This window comes from Tursiops truncatus, chromosome 13 (genome assembly GCF_011762595.2).
Source record: "Tursiops truncatus isolate mTurTru1 chromosome 13, mTurTru1.mat.Y, whole genome shotgun sequence".
Taxonomy (NCBI): Eukaryota; Metazoa; Chordata; class Mammalia; order Artiodactyla; family Delphinidae; genus Tursiops; species Tursiops truncatus.
Window position 1 is genome coordinate 78,477,278 of NC_047046.1, and position 20,216 is coordinate 78,497,493.

A 20,216-nucleotide genomic window follows, 5' to 3' on the forward strand; every position below is an offset into this window, starting at 1 on the left:
AACACTGTGTATGACATCTTTTGCTGATAGTTCATGTTATTGAAGTTGAATAAAGATCTATAAATTGCATTTTAACATTTGGACCAGTCTTGAACTAGATATAATAAAATGTTTTCTATTATCTCCTTTTGGACTGTCATTTTCTCTCTTACTCTAAAGATTCTTGGGGTCACAAAAAAAACAAAGGGAAAGAATAAGTCAGAATGATGGATTTGGTGGCTGTGTGTGGGGAGATAAAAGTTGGAGCTGGGGAAATGTGGGTGGGATAAATATAGAAACTTAATCCTATTTGTGATCTCAAAAATCAAGGGAAACTTGGCAGTCTCTTAGAGTGACATTATAAATAAAGGCTTTTACATGGCTTTCTTAGAACTGCTAATAAGAATATAACAAGAAATGAGTGGATATAGCTTGCAGATATAAGTGAGAAGGAAGAAAGACAATTTTTGAACCAAAAATTATAATTAACCATGTGCTAGTTCTTTATTAATAAATCTAGAATGTTAAAGACCTTTTCTTTGTCCCATTTATAAACTCTCGTTAGACTTACATTTTGAGTATTTACTGTGGAATTAAAAGAGTATGCCACACATGAAGCAATATAGTGTCAGAACACCTGTATGAGAATCTCCTAAGCCCTCTTTGAACTTACAGCCTTCCCCATTCACTATGTGTGTAGTGTCCTAAAATATGGAGTCGTTCCATTCCTGGTCTGGCTGTTGTGAACTCTGTTCTGGAGTAGTGGGGAGGGCTGTGGATTAATGAGCCCCATATTTGGAGTGTTATGTGTTGACAAGATTGAACCTGACCATGCAAAATATTCTAGAATGAGAAGAGACAGATTCCAGTTGATGAAATACACACTGGCAAAATCTCATTTTTAAAAGTCTCATATTCTACCTTTTATTCCCCTTCCACAAGCTACCAAAATATGATTTATTCTTATAATTTCAAGGCTAAATCTTGGTATGCTTCTGAGCTGAAGATTGGCCTAAACTACTTTTGGACTATATTCCTCACTACATGTTGCCAATGCAATTAATATGTAAAGAACTTAATTATGTCTTTACTATTTTTGAAATCTAATTTTAATTTAGCCATTGCATGTCCATAGGCTATTTCTCACACTTATTTTCTTGTGTGACTGCTGTGAAAATACTTTCTGTTTTTGAAATCTTTTAATGTTCTTGTGAAAGTATATAACATGGACAAATAAAACAGTGCTTTATTTCTAACACCTAAAAAGGTATTCTAATATATTATTTCTGGAGGTAAACCCATATGTATTTGTCTATATTTTTCTATCATTGTATAATTTTAAAACACTGGAAAATCACTGAATACCCTATATATCATTTGGAGAAGATATACAAAATTGCTCTCAGAGTTGACAAAGAAACAACGGAATAAAAACAAATTTCAAAATTCATGTTAACATAATGTTATTCAGTTATTATGTTGCTGTAAAGGTTGTGCTGTAAAGTCATTTAATGAAACAGAAATATGCTGCTACACTTTTTTAGGTGAAAGAAATAAATTAAATACACAGAAAATGATTCCATTAATTTGACAATAAATGTAGACAAATTCAGAGAAGAAAGCCTGGAAGACTATGCCCTCAAATGCAGATAGAAATTAACTGTGAATTGAGGAATTATAAATGGAGTAAAATTAATATGTATTTCTATTTTTTAGTTTTAATATTTATTTCATTAATACATATATACACAGAGCTTTATAATGAATTATATAACTATTTTACATAGATTAAGGTTATGTAGCACCATAATGAAGATCAAGAGTTTACTGACTGAAGTTATTCTGTTCTAAAGGCTGCTTGATGGAGTGAAGAGCGCCACCTGTGGGGCAAGTATGACTATTACTAGACCAGCCCCACCAACCAATAACTGTGTGACTTTGGGCAACTGGCTTAACCTCTGGGTGCCTCAGTTTTGTCACATGATAAATGAGGATGATAATAGGGCCTATCCCTTTAGGTTGTTATCTTGATTATATGAGTTGATGTACCCAGAATATTATCTGACACATTGTATGTGCTATGTATTTTATTTATTTTTAAAAAATTTTTCCATGACATTAAAATTTTATTTTTTTAACTTTTTATTTTATATTGGAGTATAGTTGATTAACAATGTTGTGATAATTTCAGGTGTACAGCAAAGTGATTCAGTTATACATATATATATATATATTTCAAATTATTTTCCCATTTAGGTTGTTACATAATATTGAGCAGAGTTCCCTGTGCTATATGTGTTATGTAAGTATTTTAAACTAGCTCTATAAGAATAGCTACCTATACATAGGTAATAAAGATCTAATGATTTCTTTATTTCTAAACTTTGAAGTAGTCAGCTATTGTGATTTCTGCAAACTTCATGCACATATAAAAATTTTATATATGACTATTGCAAACATAGTGTAGGATATATTGTCCCTAATGTATATGCTCTGCATGTATTTTCAAAGGATTTGAATGTCATTATATTTTTTCCAAGCATGCTAAGTGACTATGACAAATAAACATTGTCATGCTTGAAGAAATATGTGATATAGCATGGACATATATAGGCTGAAAATGATCCCAGTGTGACTCAAAACAATTATGTTTTCAAAGAAGACTAATTATGACTTAAGGGATGAAAAATATTATAATATATGCACTTACACAGTTTGTAACTGAATCTAATTAGAAATTGTCTTTTCTATGCCCTCTTCTTGGTTACATAAAGATAATTATTCCATCTGTGAAAACTTATAAAAATACAATGTATTCTGTGGAAGGCTGAAACTAAGCTCAACTAAGCCAGCTTCTCATAGAGAAAAGCAGATGGCAATTAATATAATGTCTCTGTCTTCAGAAAACCATTGAGTAGGCTTGGCAAAATAATATATCAAAAGACACATTTTGCAATGATCAGGAAGTTCCAAAGCTCAAAAAAATCTGAAAATCATGGTTTCTAAAATACTACTTCAAAAATAAGATAAAATGTTTCTCTTTATCAGTTTAAAGAAGCATGTCTAACTTCTTATACTGGGATCTAAATGTTTGAAGAAAGTAAATTTTATAAAACCTCAGTGTGAAACTAATAGTAAAATGAGGCTCTTGGGGCTGTGAGTGGTAATATTACCAGAGAAGAAGTAGTTAGAGATTATTTTCCTTTTTCTATTTTAATTTGACTGATTATTTGTGAAAGAAAAGAAAATGAATGCCTCTTAACAGTCCCCCTTATTCCATAAGCATCTTTATAATTCTTTATAGAGTAGTAACATAGGTGGTTGGGGGAAGGTTATGGACTGCACCTTGAAGTTTACTTTTTTTATGTTGTATACACTGCCTCAACATTCATTTCAAAAAAGATACTCTATATTTGTGTGAATCTATTTAAAACCTTATCTACTTACTTAAATGCAGAAGCAAGGATATTAATAATAGAAAAATGTTAAGTTCTTGAACAGTTCTAGCTGAAATATCTTGGGGACTCTATTGCTTACATTTCCCATCTCAATGTCTACCTTCATATTTCATTTATATTTATTTTTATTTTAAACATTAGTTAATATGATGTTAGTTTTCAATGAAATAATTTGAATTTTCTAATCAGTGCTAAAAAAGCATCTGCAATTCTAGGACTTTGAAATGGTTGTTCTGTTTCTCCCATCTATTGTAACAGTTTATTGCCCACTTGAAGGTTCCAGTTCATCCCAGCACTCAGATTAATCACGGTGCCCAGAAAGGGATAATATGAGTAACAGCAGCAATGTATAATATGGAAACAGAATTGAAAACTTGATGGCTAATTGGATTTCAAGAGAGATTTCCTGTGTAGGGGATGTCAAAGGTAGGTTTGGAAATACTGAGGTTGAGATACCTGCAAAAATTACAGGCGAAGCTTCCAAGTGGGCACTTGGTGATTCCAGATGCAGCAAAACCTGTAATTGTTATCATGGTATCTTCCCTTCCACCCAACTGCTCTAAGAAAAGCCTAGCTTTAATTCTGTAGGATTTCATTAACTATCTCTAACTTCTGGATAATTAGTAAGCTGAAATGACTGTGACTGGGATATGACATAAGAGAGTAAAAAAGGAACTAAAATCTTTTGACCACTGTGGTAGACATATCATGGTTTACCAATAACCCTACTACAACTGGGAAGGGTTATGAGATTAATTTTTTTAATGAAATATAAGTAAAAGTTATATGCCTATTTTTTCAGACCAGAAGCAGTAAAAGACCTGTGAATAATTCTTTTATCTTTCTTTTTTTAGGCAACCAGATGCTGTAGTTATGAGATGGTGGAGTCTCAATCAAGCTTGAGTCACTGAGGGACTGCATCCCCACTGACTCTTAAGTATTTGTGGTATGAGATTGCTGAGAACTTGGTTCATAGATTAGCACCCTGACAAAATCACCAAATTTATTCTTGACACTATAGTAGGTCGTCCATATATTTTCCTGTTAATCTTCCTTGTAATTCAAGGAGATACTAATTATTAACTTCCATTTAAAAAAAGAAGAAAGATCGAAGTGAGCTTATATAAACTAATGAGAGAAAGGGGATCACAAAGCCCAGCTATAGATAACAGCTGAAATAAAGACTTGTCAGAGTAATAGAAGAGATAAAAATGCCTAACCTGAAAGAATACAAGAAGTCGAATAGGGTCAGAGTTGGGGAGAAATATGATGTGCCCAAGGACAAGTACATTTGCATATTAATTTCAAAAACATTATTTCAAACAGCTGCCCAAGTTAAGTATTTTCAAGTTAAGATATGAAGCATGGTTTAATAGGCTACAAATCTCTGTAGCTTGTATAATTCAGTTAACTTTTTCTTGTGTATATGTCAAGTCTTGGTTTCTCTAGTTCAATTCAGTCCTGATTTTTCTGGGATATTTTCTCCACAATATTAGGTACTGAATTATTTCTTCTGCCATTTCTGCAGTATTTTTAAAGCAAATGGTTAAAATCTTTTATCTTGAGTTTTATTTTTCTTTGTGATTTCCTCATTTGTTGGGTACATTCAATTTTGGGTACATTTCTCAAGCATTTAATACCAGGATATTTTACATGCATGTCAACAATCTATGAAATACTAAAATCAGTTTTGGATACGACACTAAAAATAAAAACTTGAAAGAAATCTTCATTTCATCAGAGTTATAATGAACAACTTTTATTTATTTATTTTTAAAATTATAATAGAGATTTATTTAAAGTAATACATTTACAGCCCAGATAGTTCTACATTGTACATTTCAGGTTTAACCAACTTCATAAAAATACTTTACGATAGCTGCATCCAGATTTAGAATACATGATTTTTTTTTTGCCCATTCTTCTCTCTCTTTTCTTTCCCGAATAACCTCTTTCAGATGTGGTTCAAGGTAGAATTTATCCTCCTCATATTTTGTCCACTGCTCTTTAGGCAAGATCTGCTGCCTCACGGTCAGGTCCAGGGCTCTCTTAATGCGAAACACCCTGTCATTATAAAGGTTCTCAGGAAGTCTTCTTATGGCTTCTTTTACATCGTCATTCTCATATATTGTATCATCTCGCATTAAGCCCAGTTTATTGAACCTGGCAGCATTGTAATACCATTTTCGAATACCCTGCAGCCATTTGCTTGATGCTGCAACGGCAGGCCTACCCGCCATTTTAACCCGAGACAGAAGCGTTGCCTGCTGGGTAAGTCCTAGAGGTCACGCAAGGCACAATGCGCAGGCGTGTTAAGTCAACGTCGCGAGGAGGGGCGGGGGTTGGAGGGAGAGAGAGAGAGAGAGAGAGAGAGAGAGAGAGAGAGAGAACGAGAGAACGTGCAGGTGCAATTCTGGCGGCCGGCATGAACAACTTTTAAAATTAAGGTTAGCTGGGATAATGAATTTCCTGGAAAATAACCGATTTTAATCCTTCCCCTCCACCAAGGTGCATAACCTATTTCTTTTCTTTCTCAGGTAATTAGTTAAGGTATTAATTTTTTTGTTTGGAGTTATGCTTGAACATAGACAGATAGACCTTCAATCTGGTAGCATTCCCATGACTTGAGGTGGCAAGCATAAAATATTTTTATGTTAGCTGTTTTTAGTCTGTGGTGTTATTTAAAATTTAAAACAATAGCACTTAATAGTTCGAAAAAAGAAAAGTAGATGTTAAATTTTTACTGTAAATAAAGAAATGCTTTACTATTTTTTTATCCAAATTATTTAATTTATTTTTTTAACATCTTTATTGGAGTATAATAGCTTTACAATGGTGTGTTGGTTTCTGCTTTATAACAAAGTGAATCAGTTATACATATGTTACCATATCTCTTCCCTCTTGCGTCTCCCTCCCTCCCACCCTCCCTATACCACCCCTCTAGGTGGTCACAAACCACAGAGCTGATCTCTGTGTGCTATGCGGCTGCTTCCCACTAGCTACCTATTTTACGTTTGGTAGTGTATATATGTCCAAGCCACTCTCTCACTTTGTCACAGCTTACCCTTTCCCCTCCCCATATCCTCAAGTCCATTCTCTAGTAGGTCTGTGTCTTTATTCCCGTCTTACCCCTAGGTTCTTCATTTTATTTTGCTTAGATTCCATATATATGTGTTAGCATACGGTATTTGTCTTTCTCATTCTGACTTACTTCACTCTGTATGACAGACTCTAGATCCATCCACCTCACAACAAATAACTCAATTTCGTTTCTTTATATGGCTGAGTAATATTCCATTGTATATATGTGCCACATCTTCTTTATCCATTCTTCCGATGATGGACACTTAGGTTGTTTCCATCTTCGGGCTATTATAAATAGAGCTGCAATGAACATTTTGGTACATGACTCTTTTTGAATTATGGTTTTCTCAGGGTATATGCCCAGTAGTGGGATTGCTGGGTCATATGGTAGTTCTATTTGTAGTTTTTTAAGGAACCTCCATACTGTTCTCCACAGTGGCTGTATCAATTTACATTCCCACCAACAGTGCAAGAGGGTTTCCTTTTCTGCACACCCTCTCCAGCATTTATTATTTCTAGATTTTTTGATGATGGCAATTCTGACTGGTGTGAGATGATATCTCATTGTAGTTTTGATTTGCATTTCTCTAACGATTAATGATGTTGAGCATTCTTTCATGTGTTTGTTGGCAATCTGTATATCTTCTTTGGAGAAATGTCTATTTAGGTCTTCTGCCCATTTTTGGATTGGGTTGTTTGATTTTTTGTTATTGAGCTGCATGAGCAGCACGTAAATTTTGGAGATTAATCTTTGTCAGTTGCTTCATTTACAAATATTTTCTCCCATTCTGAGGGTTGTCTTTTGGTCTTGTTTATGGTTTCCTTTGCTGTGCAAAAGCTTTGAAGCTTCATTAAGTCCCATTTGTTTATTTTTGTTTTTATTTCCATTTCTCTAGGAGTAGGTCAAAAAGGATCTTGCTGTGATTTATGTCATAGTGTTCTGCCTATGTTTTCCTCTAAGAGTTTGATAGTTTCTGGCCTTACATTTAGGTTTTAATACATTTTGAGCTTATTTTTGTGTATGGTGTTAGGGAATGTTCTAATCTCATAATTTTACATGTACTTGTCCAGTTTTCCCAGTACCACTTATTGAAGAGGCTGTCTTTTCTCCACTGTGTATTCTTGCCTCCTTTATCAAAGATAAGGTGACCATATGTGCGTGAGTTTACCTCTGGGTTTTCTATCCTGTTCCATTGATCTATATTTCTGTTTTTGTGCCAGTACCATACTGTCTTGATTACTGTAGCTTTGTAGTATAGTCTGAAGTCAGGGAGCCTGATTCCTCCAGCTCCATTTTTCGTTCTCAAGATTGCTTTGGCTTTTCGGGGTCTTTTGTGTTTCCATACAAATTGTGAAATTTTTTGTTCTAGTCCTGTGAAAAATGCCAGTGGTAGTTTGATAGGGATTGCATTGAATATGTAGATTGCTTTGGGTAGTAGAGTCATTTTCACAATGCTGATTCTTCCAATCCAAGAACATGGTATATCTCTCCATCTATTTGTATCATCTTGAATTTCTTTCATCAGTGTCTTATAATTTTCTGCATACAGGTCTTTTGTCTCCTTAGGAAGATTTATTCCTAGATATTTTATTCTTTTTGTTGCAATGGTAAATGGGAGTGTTTTCTTGATTTCACTTTCAGATTTTTTGTCATTAGTGTATAGGAATGCCAGAGATTTCTGTGCATTGATTTTGTATCCTGCTACTTTACCAACTTCATTGATTAGCTCTAGTAGTTTTCTGGTAGCATCCTTAGGATTCTCTATGTATAGTATCATGTCATCTGCAAACAGTGACAGCTTTACTTCTCCTTTTCTGATTTGGATTCCTTTTATTTCCTTTTCTTCTCTGATTGCTGTGGCTAAAATTTCCAAAACTATGTTGAATAAGAGTGGTGAGAGTGGGCAACCTTGTCTTGTTGCTATAAACTTCCCCCTTAGAACTGCTTTTGCTGTATCCCATAGGTTTTGGGTCATCGTGTCTCCATTGTCATTTGTTTCTAGGTATTTTTTGATTTCCTCTTTGATTTCTTCAGTGATCACTTCATTATTAAGTAGTGTATTGTTTAGCCTCCATGTGTTTGTATTTTTACAGATCTTTTCCTGTAATTGATATCTAGTCTCATGGCGTTGTGGTCAGAAAAGATACTTGATAAAATTTCAATTTTCTTAAATTTACCAAGGGTTGATTTGTGACCCAAGATATGATCTATCCTGGAGAATGTTCCATGAGCACTTGAGAAAAATGTGTTTTCTGTTGTTTTTGGACGGAATGTCTTATAAATATCAATTAAGTCCATCTTGTTTAGTGTATCATTTAAAGCTTGTGTTTCCTTATTTATTTTCATTTCGGATGATCTGTCCATTGGTGAAAGTGGGGTGTTAAAGTCCCCTACTATGAATGCGTTACACTTTTTTTTTGTTTTTTTGCTTTACATGGGCCACTCACACTTGTGGCCTCTCCCGTTGTGGAGCACAGGCTCTGGACGCGCAGGATCAGGGGCCATGGCTCACGGGCCCAGCCACTCCACGGCATGTGGGATCTTCCCAGACTGGGGCACGAACCCATGTCCCCTGCATCAGCAGGCCGACTCTCAACCACTGCGCCACCAGGAAAGCCCTGTGTTACACTTTTTTGGTCTATTTCCCCTTTTATGGCTGTTATTTCCCTTTTTATGGCTGTTAGTATTTGCCATATATATTTTTTTCTTTTTTTTTTTTTTTTTTTTTTGCGGTGCGCGGGCCTCTCACTGTTGTGGCCTCTCCCATTGCAGAGCACAGGCTCTGGACGTGCAGGCTCAGTGGCCATGGCTCACAGACCCAATTGCTCCGTGGCATGTGGGATCCTCCCGGACCGGAGCACAAACCCGTGTCCCCAGCATCGGCAGGCATACTCTCAACCAATGCACCACCAGGGAAGCCCCTGCCTTATATATTGAGGTGCTCCTATGTTGGGTGCATAAATGTTTACAATTGTTATATCTTCTTCTTGGATCGATCCCTTGATCATTATGTAGTGTCCTTCTTTGTCTCTTGTAATAGTCTATTTTAAAGTCTATTTCATCTGATATAAGAATTACTATTCCAGCTTCCTTTTGATTTCCATTTGCATGGAATATCTTTTTCCACCCCGTCACTTCAGTCTGTATGTGTCCCTAGGTCTGAAGTGGGTGTCTTGTGCACAGCATATATATGGGTCTTGTTTTTGTATCCATTCAGACAGTCTGTGCCTTTTATGGGAGCATTTAATCCATTTACATTTAAGGTAGTTTTCGATATGTATGTTCCTATTCCCATTTTCTTAATTGTTTTGGGTTCGTTATTGTAGGTCTTTTCCTTCTCTTGTGTTTCTTGCCTTGAGAAGTTCCTTTAGCAGTTGTTGTAAAGCTGGTTTGGTGGTGCTGAACTCTCTCAACTTTTGCTTGTCTGTAAAGGTTTTAATTTATCCATCAAATCTGAATGAGATCCTGCTGGGTAGAATAATCTTGGTTGTAGGTTTTCTCCTTCATCACTTTAAATATGTCCTGTCAGTCCCTTCTGGCTTGCAGAGTTTCTGCTGAAAGATCAGCTGTTAACCTTATGGGGATTCCCTTGTGTGTTATTTGTTGTTTTTCCCTTGCTGCTTTTAATATGTTTTCTTTGTATTTATCTTTTGATAGTTGGATTAATATGTGTCTTGGCGTATTTCTCCTTGGATTTATCCTGTATGGGACTCTCTGTACTTCCTGGACTTGATTAACTATTTCCTTTCCCATATTAGGAAAGTTTTCAACTATAATCTCTTCAAATATTTTCTCAGTCCCTTTCTTTTTCTCTTCTTCTTCTTCTTCTGGGACCCCTATAATTCTAATGTTGGTGTGTTTAATGTTGTCTCAGAGGTCTCTGAGACTGTCCTCAGTTCTTTTCTTTCTTTTTTCTTTATTCTGCCCTACAGTAGTTATTTCCACTATTTTATCTTCTAGGTAACTTATCTGTTCTTCTGCCTTAGTTATTCTGCTATTGATCCCTTCTAGAGTGTTTTTAATTTCATTTATTGTGTTGCTCATAGTTGCTTGTTTCCTCTTTAGTTCTTCTAGGTCCTTGTTAAATGTTTCTTGCATTTTGTCTATTCTATTTCCAAGATTTTGGATCATCTTTACTATCATTATTCTGAATTCTTTGCGGCTCGCAGGCTGTAGAGCGCAGGCTCAGTAGTGGCGCAAGGGCTTACTTGCTCTGCAGCATGTGGGATCTTCCCAGACCAGGCCTTGAGCCTGTGTCCCCTGCTTTGGCAGGTGGATTCTTAACCGCTGCACAAGCAGGGAAGTCCCGACCTCATTTATTTTTGCTAAATTTTAATTGCTTGTCTTTTTCTAACTGATTTTTAAGCATTATTTACAGAAGCTAAAAAAAATTTAAAAATTGCTGGTTAGGCACATACATTTAAAATTTCTTCCAATTTAGGGATGTTTTTCACTTTCTTTATGGTGCTTTTTCTCATGCAGAAAATTTTTGAATTTTTACAAGAGTCTAAATTGTCAGGTTTTTCCTTATCAGTTGCCATTTCTATGCTATTTTAAAGAAATCCTTTCCTACTCAAACATTTTAAACATTTTCTACTCTATGTTTCTGAAAAAATTCCTGTTTTGTGTCTCACACTTAGTACTTTTCATTAATTCACATGGAAATTTTTATTTTTGTTTTATTTGAGTTAAGGAATCAACTTTACCTTTGATCATATAAATGGTAATTCTCAGAACATTATTTTTGTTAACCGATAATTGCCTAATAAATTTATAATGTCACATTTGTTATGGACTAAGTTAAAGGCTCTCTTTTCTTTGTAGACTAATGACACTTTTAAATATTATATTTATATGTATTACTATATTATATCTATCTAGATCTACTGGTACTAATATTTTTTTTCTTCAAATGGTTCTTTAGCATTTTGTATACACTTTAAAATTAGCTTCTAAAGTTATATGAAAAAATCTGAATATGTGGTTGAAATTTTCTTGATTTTATAGATTCATTAAGGAAAAGTTTGTCTCTATCTTTTACATGTTGAATATTTTCTCCATTTTTAAGCAACTCATCATTTATTCAGGTTTTTAAAAAATATTTCAATACGGTTTTTCTTTTATATTTTTCCATTAAGACTTTGACCATTTATATGATAGTCATTCCTTAATACTTTAGAGTTTCTTTTGCCATTTAGGTTACACCAATTTAACAATTAACCTTTTTGGCCTGATGATAATATTTTTCTTCTTTTGAATCTAGCATATTTTTTGAACTCTCCTATTAGTTTTAATTGTTCTTTTATTCTGTATGAGTAATAGTAATGCTATTTCTTCCTTTCTAACCACACTTCCTCTGAGCACTAACCCAACTCCTAAATCATAACCTCCTAATGATTACCTTACTGATGGATTCAATTCAGCTTATTTGGTTCAAAAAGAATGAGTAGAATTATTATGAATGGACACTTGTATGTTCAGTCCTATAGATTTCCACTTTCAATTTCAATCCCAGAGCCTGTAACCACATGCTTAAGTTGAGTGCAGGAGAGGAAAATTTAAAAAATTAGGGCCACACAGGATGCAATGGGCAGCAAAGGCTCACCTATTTCAACAATGCCAAATAAGAAATAATTTAAAAGTATGTAACATGCACACATACACACAGACACAAAATTCTCACTTTTTTCCCTGTCTTCACATGGGAAAGCTGTTAGTGTTTAAACATTAAGTGGTTATATATTGTCGAATTTGTTGTATATATCTTAGAAGGCTAAATAAGTTACTTTCCATTTCTACTTTTCAAAGAAATTTTGTTATGAATATGCATCTTTTTAAAATTGAGATTATGAATTGAGATTAACACATGGTTTCTTTCTTTTAGTCTGATCTGATAATTCACAGAATAAATAGATTCAGTAATATTGAGGCACTCTTGTATCGCTAATATATACAACCAACTTTGTATATATATATGTATATTTATAATATATATAGAAAGCAATATGTAATGTAAATTTGTATTATATAAAATATTATACATGACAATATGATGTACTGTAGGTAGTATAAATATTTTATATAGAATATACATTAAAAGATATATAGGATATATAGCATATGATATTTTCCAGGTAATATCATATGCAAAATTATTCTATTTCTTCTCTAGACAGTCCTGGTTTGGTATTGGAATATCTTATCTATATAAATTGAGGAACTCTTATGATTTGGATGACTATCTTAGGTTGTTTGAGAGTGGACTTGTTAATTGGTCCCAAGTAGACACTCTCTTTACAATTCTTTGGATTTAACTGATTTTTCATTTTTATGACTAGAACTAATCAAAGTTGCATTACGCACACACACACACAAATTGTATCTAAACAAATAGAACGTTGTGTTTATTGCCAGGCTCCAGCTGTGTGTGTGTGTGTGTGTGTGTGTGTGTGTGTGTCTGCATGTGTGTATGGAATTTATACAGGGTGAAAACTAAAGTGTAATGCATGCAGATAAACCACTGAAATATTGATTAGAAAATATAACATATATTCCAGGTTTCCTTTATTATCTAATCCTAATGAATTCACAGCTTTCAGATAGTATATAACTAACAAAGAGTGATTTTCAATGCTAAGAAAAACTAAAAGACAAATTTAGAAAAGTAAAAATTTTAAACAACCATTGATGAATAAGGTACACTTTTGAAGATTTCATGAACCATGAAATAAATCATAGCAGTTTTACAAAACCATCAGTTAACATATATTTTGAGTCAAAAATTCCACAATCTTAGAATGACACAAAGTTATTGTTTTAGGCATTTTTCACCTAAAACATTGTTTTGCATGATTATAAAACATTATCAGTTAATTATTTTCATCACATAAATGATATCTGTTAAATTGAACATATATGTCACTATAAAGAAAAGACAAAGGAAAAAAATATTTTTCTTCTTATGAACAATATATTCTACTCTCCGAAGAATTTGTTACAGTTATTTATTTTGTCCTCAATTTCCATTATAAAGATATTATTTTGGTTTTCACTTGTTGAAAATCTTTTTAGCCACTTCTTATTATTGTGTATTGTAAATAAAGACACAGTTGTACTCTATTTGACAATTTTTGCTGATGTTGTATTAGTAGCTCAATAAAGCCTAGTCAAATATATCCAAAAAATGTTTCTTTCTCCAATTATCAATTGTTTTCAGTACATCTTTACAACTACAATATCTATAAATTTATTCTACCATCAAAAGCAATACTTCGTAAGCACCACTTCTAAATGGTGTGGAAAATATGATTCTGTTATTGAAAAAGGCATAATATAAACATGATTTTTTTAAAGGCCCAAATCATAGTGAATGAAAAAAAGAGTTTAAAGTCATATACCCTGTATTTTGCTTGTGTGAGTGTGTCTGTGTGTGTCTCTGTGTGTATAGGATCAATGCAAAATTTTAAAATTCATAAAATAGTATCATAGAATCATATAGTGTCAGATTCTCAGGAACTGGGTGAAATATTAAAAGCATTTCAGCAAAAACACTTTTTTGACAATAGTTGTAATAATGATTAGTTTAAACTCTGAACACGTGACAATACTGTTATTATTTTATGTTGGAGCTGATTACATTTTTTCTACTTTAAAATTTTTACTATGCATGAAGAGAATCCCTTGATCCTTAAATGTATAAAGTAAACAGTAACTTGGTTAGTTCCGTCCCTCTATTTGTGGGAAATGATTTACACATCTTATTCTACTCTGGATAAAATGTAGATTTTCCACTCCATAGCTTCTGATTCACCAGTTAGGTATTTTTAACAAGCACTATAGGTGATTCTAAGGCAAATAGTCTGAGGACACTACCATCATCATTATCATTATCATCATCATCATCATCTTGTCTAACAAGTATTGAGGACTTACTCCATGATTATAACTATACAAAGAGTATGCCATTCTTTAATTAATTTGTCTTACAACAATTCTATGGTATATTTTCTTTTAATGTTGCTATTTTATAAATGCAGACAATGAACATATGTAGGTTAACTAGCTTTGCTTAGCCATGTAATAATTGGTGGGATTGGAGTTAAATCCAGAGAGCTTGTTTCTTTCTGAGTGGGTACATTTAATCAATGTGGTTGCAGGATTCTGGAATATGGATGCTATTTTGGAAATGAAATATGTGTGCAGATATTGGCCAAGGTTTATTTTTAGAGCAGTGGTTTCTGAACTTTAATATTTTATACTCCTATCAGAAAAAAATTGCTGAAGGTGGACTCCAATATTTGTTGTATATTTATATACTAATCATTTACTTCTACAACTTTTACCACTATATAGATATTTTATAAATCACACTGAAAATTGAAATGCAAAAGAATGAGATAAAACATCAATACAAATAGAATTTCTTATATTTTCCCACAGCTCAGTTGACGGTCTTGTGTATGCCCTATGTTACATAAACACCTATTTGGAGACTGTTCTGCAAGGTAGAGGAGCACCAAATGGCCATGTTGGATGTTCCAAATCCACATCCCCCACTTTATCCTGCTTCCCTTCTCTTCAAGAGAATAGTCTGCTCTGGTTCTCAGACTGACTTTTACCGTAAAGCCCTGATCATGTAGTAGTAACTTTCTGGTTGCCAAATTATATCTAGAATGGATGGTTATTATAAATAATAAAGGTTGAGGATACATAATAGTACATAAATGTATGACATGAAGTAAAGAATTAAATCAAATAAACCATATAATATCCATCTGGTTCTTTTTCTTAATTATATTACTTATTTAAGTCTTCATTTAATATTAAATTAATGCTAACTATTAAGGAAAATCTGTATAAAATGTAAAGATTTGTACATATATAGATACAAGAGTTGCATGGTACTAATCAGGGTGCTTAAACACTCTCAGATTGAGTTTCTCCAATTGTAAAATGAGATAACATACCTGACTTCTATGTATGTTGTGATGTCATTTAAAAAGAACTGGAACTGCACCTGGAACATATTAAATGTGCAATAAAATTAGTTATTATTATGCCATAAACATGGCATTTATTTAAATGTTTATAATCACAGATTTCTTCATAACCCTCTAATTAATCCATCCTTAGGGTGCATAAGAGAATCACTAGTAAGTCCCCATTACCACAGGAATAAAAATCAAAGGAGTAACTGTCAACATTAATGTTGTTTAAATCATAGAGGAAAGAACTCCTTTCAAGACAGGGCAACAAAAAATAGGAAATATTTGCTGCAGACTGTATACAAATGATTTCAGGTTTATACACCCAAAGCTAACGTATGCAGTTTCTATTATGTGAAAAGTCAGGTTTTGAAGTAGAAACGTACTATAAATAGTGACAAGACCTAACACACTTTAGAGATAGAATCAGAAGGCTAAAACCATCACCTTATAGTACCATTGTCACATCTAAATATAGATTTAGAAAAGTTGATTCCATGAACTTGTAAACTGAAATCTATCTACTTACCTATCAACTTTCTTTAATAAAGAAACATATATCCTCAAGTACAAAGCTGTAATGATAGTTGGGGATATCTAAATCAATCACCTGAGTCATTGCCAAAAAAATCTAGTGAAATCCAATTTCATGACTAGTTTTTTAAAAGGTGGAGGGTGGTTAAAAGATAAATTTGAGAAAATCTCTTAGGAAGTAGAATAACAAGGCATAGATCTAGAAACTTGGATAGAAAAGATCAGGAAATTAGAGGGTTAATTCAAAAGGCACAGCATCCACAAGTAAATCTCAAAGAAAATGGAGGGGAAATACTATTACAGGATAAATGTCCATTTACTGTCTTCATGGTCTCTCATTCAGTCTACAGAAAAATGCAGTCTGTTTTTTTCCGCCAATACTACTGTACAATGCAACCAATCCATTGAGGTCAAAAGGGATCCCCTTTATTTCTTTCTATAAATTTAATAAATACTTTTATTTTTTTTTTTAAATTAACTTCACAGTGGCATGGCACATTGTTGCCTGCACCATAACCACACATCCTTTTCAAAAATCTCCCTTTTTTGGTTTGCAAAACTCCATACACGTTTGTGGTTCTCTTTTGTCTGAGGAATCTCTATTTCATTTTACTGTCCTATTTCTTAAATTATGGAGTTGCATTCTTAAGGAATTTTTTGTTCATTTGATTCATGTTTATCTCCTGGTTTTATAGCTTCAATTAATATTTATATCCTGAAGCATCACAAAGCAATCTCAATAGTCCATATATATCACTTTCCTGATCTACAAACCTATTTTCCAAGAGGCATTTCAATGTCCATGTCTCACACAGAAATAATTATCTTTTATCCCCCATTCCACATCATCACTATGTTGTTTCTTTCACTGAATGAAACCAGGTTCCACTCAGAAACTCTCAGTTGAATAAAAATTCCCCTTTAATATTTTCTTCACTTTACCTCTCATATATATTCAGGCTTCATCTATGGTCAATTCTACCTGTTAAATCTTTCAAAGATATGCACTAATCTCCTACAATCTCTAAATTCCTAAACCACAATTTCTTGTTATTAGTTGCTTCTCATACCAGCAAAATAAATTGGAATGATATTTTGAAATTAGAAAATATCTTTCAGGAGTGTTAAAGATTTCAGACCATTTAATCTACTAAACTCAGGTCTGAAACTATCCTACAGAAAGAAACTGACATTTAGAAAATTCTGGTGCAATGCATTTGTTTATTGTGTGAAGAATTTGGAAACCTAATTGTTGAAGCTAGTTGAGTAATTTTTGACATCTACACTCAGTCAAATGTTTAAAGAGGTTGGACAGAATTATTACAATGACAGTGCATAGTTTTGTAGTAGAAAAACTATATGCTATCAGGAAAGTAGAGTTTGATAGTGAGTTGTATTTAATTAGAAAAATCAGTATTAACAAACGAGCATGAAAAATAGATATCTTTCCTAAAGTGCCACTAAAAGAGACCATTACAATATCAGCAAAAATTTACCTATTACCAGCATTAATATGCACCCTAAGTGTCCAGATTTTGTTTCTTATACCATTCATTAATTAAAAACAAAAACTGGTGCATCTTGATGAATAGCCCAAGAGAAGTTTTACAAGTGATTCTCAACAGTTAGAAAAGAGTGGATTGAAGAGTGACTAAAGGTCAAGAATTGAGTCCCAAGAGTAGATGTGTCTCTCAGAGTAGTTGCAAATAGATGGAAAGCAGAGATATGTCTCTGCCCTAGGGGGCTTAGAGTTAATGAAGAATTTTTTAAGATAGAAATTACAGTGTTTGAGAGCCCATTTGTAGGACAATTAAATGAGCAATAATAAGCAAAGATGCTGCAAAGAAAAAAATAAACCAAGCACCAAAGTAACCACTCAATAAATTCTGTTTATTATTAAGAATGATAATATATAAGTAAATAATAATAATGAATTACCACTGTTTATGCTTTGCTATGACTTTAGAGTTAAACAATAAATTCAGGAACTTCAAATAATCTCTCAGAATATTCCATGTGTTAAGATAACACTTACTCAAATCAACTTCAAAACTGAAATAAAAAAGTTTATAAAGAGTTTACTATTACAATATTTACTCACAAAAAGTTGGATAAAAATTATAAGAAATTCTGGGTCCTAATATGGAATGTACATTTCAAAGGACATGTTTTTAAAGGAAGTGAGAATATATCTATATTTTAGTACAAAATTTTTTTTTTTTTTTTTTTTTTTTTTTGCGGTACACGGGCCTCTCACTGTTGTGGCCTCTCCCATTGCGAAGCACAGGCTCTGGACACGCAGGCTCAGCGGCCATGGCTCGCGGGCCCAGCCGCTCCGCGGCATGTGGGATCTTTCCGGACCGGGGCACGAACCCATGTCCCCTGCATCAGCAGGCGGACTCTCAACCACTGCGCCACCAGGGAAGCCCAGTACAAAATATTTTTAAACAAACACTCCTTCAAGATAAGTAATAGATGTTTTAAAATATATAAAACAGTAAATGTACCTCCAAGAGACGGGATGGGTTAAAAATACATAGACTTAAGGAAGGAAAATCATCATGAATATAGTTCATTTGAGACGCAAAATTGATTTAAAAAGTAAAATAGGATATCTTACTTAAATTTTTTATTCCTTTGTAATTGATACCAGGGAAGATAAAGATGCTTTTTTTTAGTGCTTAATGTAGAAGCATTCAGTATAACTTTTTTTTTACGATTTTTTTATGTGGACGATTTTTAAAGTCTTTATTGAATTTGTTACAATATTGCTTCTGTTTTGGTTTTTTGGCTGCAAGACATGTGGGATCTTAGCTCCCCAGCCAGGGATTGAACCCACAACCCCTGCATTGGAAGGCAAAGTCTTAACCACTGGACTGCCAGGGAATTCCCTCATTCAGTATAATATTAATGTAGAAGCTGAATGACTGAATTATTGAGGGAATAAGTGTCTCTGTTTTTCCTAAAAATTTAAGTTATGTGCACTATGAGACACTCCAACCTGTCAACGGGTAGGGAGAGTTCATGTATTCTGTGGAAAGGGATGATGTTCTTACATGAAATAATTCCTTACATAATTTTTTAAAAACCCTGGCAACCCTTATAATTGTTTTGTAATATGTAGAAAGGAACTAATTAATATCTTACTAAGATTTGTAATGTTTAACTCATATACATATAGCCTTAAACATGTATTGCTTGTCCTTTTTTCCCTACAAAACAAAAGCTTAGTGGTATCATTATAATACAATGTCACATACCTCATGAAAATTATTCTTATGAGTTAAGAACTGTGTGTTTTAAACGTTGGTTTAAAAAAATCCTATGTATATATGGAATATACATATATGCACACGTGTATACACACACAATGACAGCACTGTTTCACACCTTTAAAATAATTTAAATTTGCAGCAACATGGGTGGACTTGGAGGACATTATGCTAAGTGAAATAAGTCAGGCAGAGAAAGACAATTACTCTATGATATCATTTATATGTGAAATCTAAAAATTATACACAACTAGTGAAATTAACAAAAAAGAAGCAGACTCACAGATATAGAGAACAAACTAGTAGTTACCACTGGGGAGAGGGAAGGGGGGAGGGAAAATATAGGGTCAGGAGATTAAATGGTACAAACTATTAGGCATAAAATAAGCTCTAAGGATATATTGTACAAAATGGGGAATATAGCCAATATTTTATAATAACTATAAATGGAGTATAACCTTTAAAAGTTGTGAATCGCTATATTGTACACCTGTAACTTATGTAATATTGCACAGAAACTATAATTTAAAAAGCCAGTTTAAATTTCATATAAGTGACTTTATTAAATCTGCACTCTAACATGGCACAGTATTTTAACAAATAATTTGTGTGGGCTTAAAATTATTAAATGAGTATATATGTAAATTTGAAATTTGACCATAGATAAATATATATACACACATATGTGTGTATATATGGGTATGCATGTATAGAAACACATATGCTTATTTATTATTAACCAATAAATTTGGAGTCAAATTCTGATATGCCTGTAGAATTGGCATAGTTAGTAGACATTGGTTAAGGACAGAAAATGACCAAAGAGCAACCGATGTTTTAAAAAGCCCCAAGACAAAAGTCCAAATTAGAAGAAGGGGATTTACATCCAATTAAAAAATTACAG

General features: G+C 33.2%; 1 protein-coding gene and 1 pseudogene across 5 annotated transcripts in view; both read right to left on the reverse strand.

The window, feature by feature from the left end:
- CDH19 (cadherin 19) overlaps positions 1-20,216 on the reverse strand; it is an 85,565-nt gene that overhangs the window by 61,470 nt on the left and 3,879 nt on the right. For all 5 annotated transcript variants that reach the window (XM_073790802.1, XM_073790800.1, XM_073790801.1 and 2 more), the window contains exon 2: positions 15,489-15,538. The gene's annotated coding sequence lies outside the window, so the exon portion shown is untranslated. The remainder of the gene's footprint in view (positions 1-15,488; positions 15,539-20,216) is intronic.
- LOC101332434 (cytochrome b-c1 complex subunit 7 pseudogene) lies at positions 5,206-5,724 on the reverse strand (annotated as a pseudogene).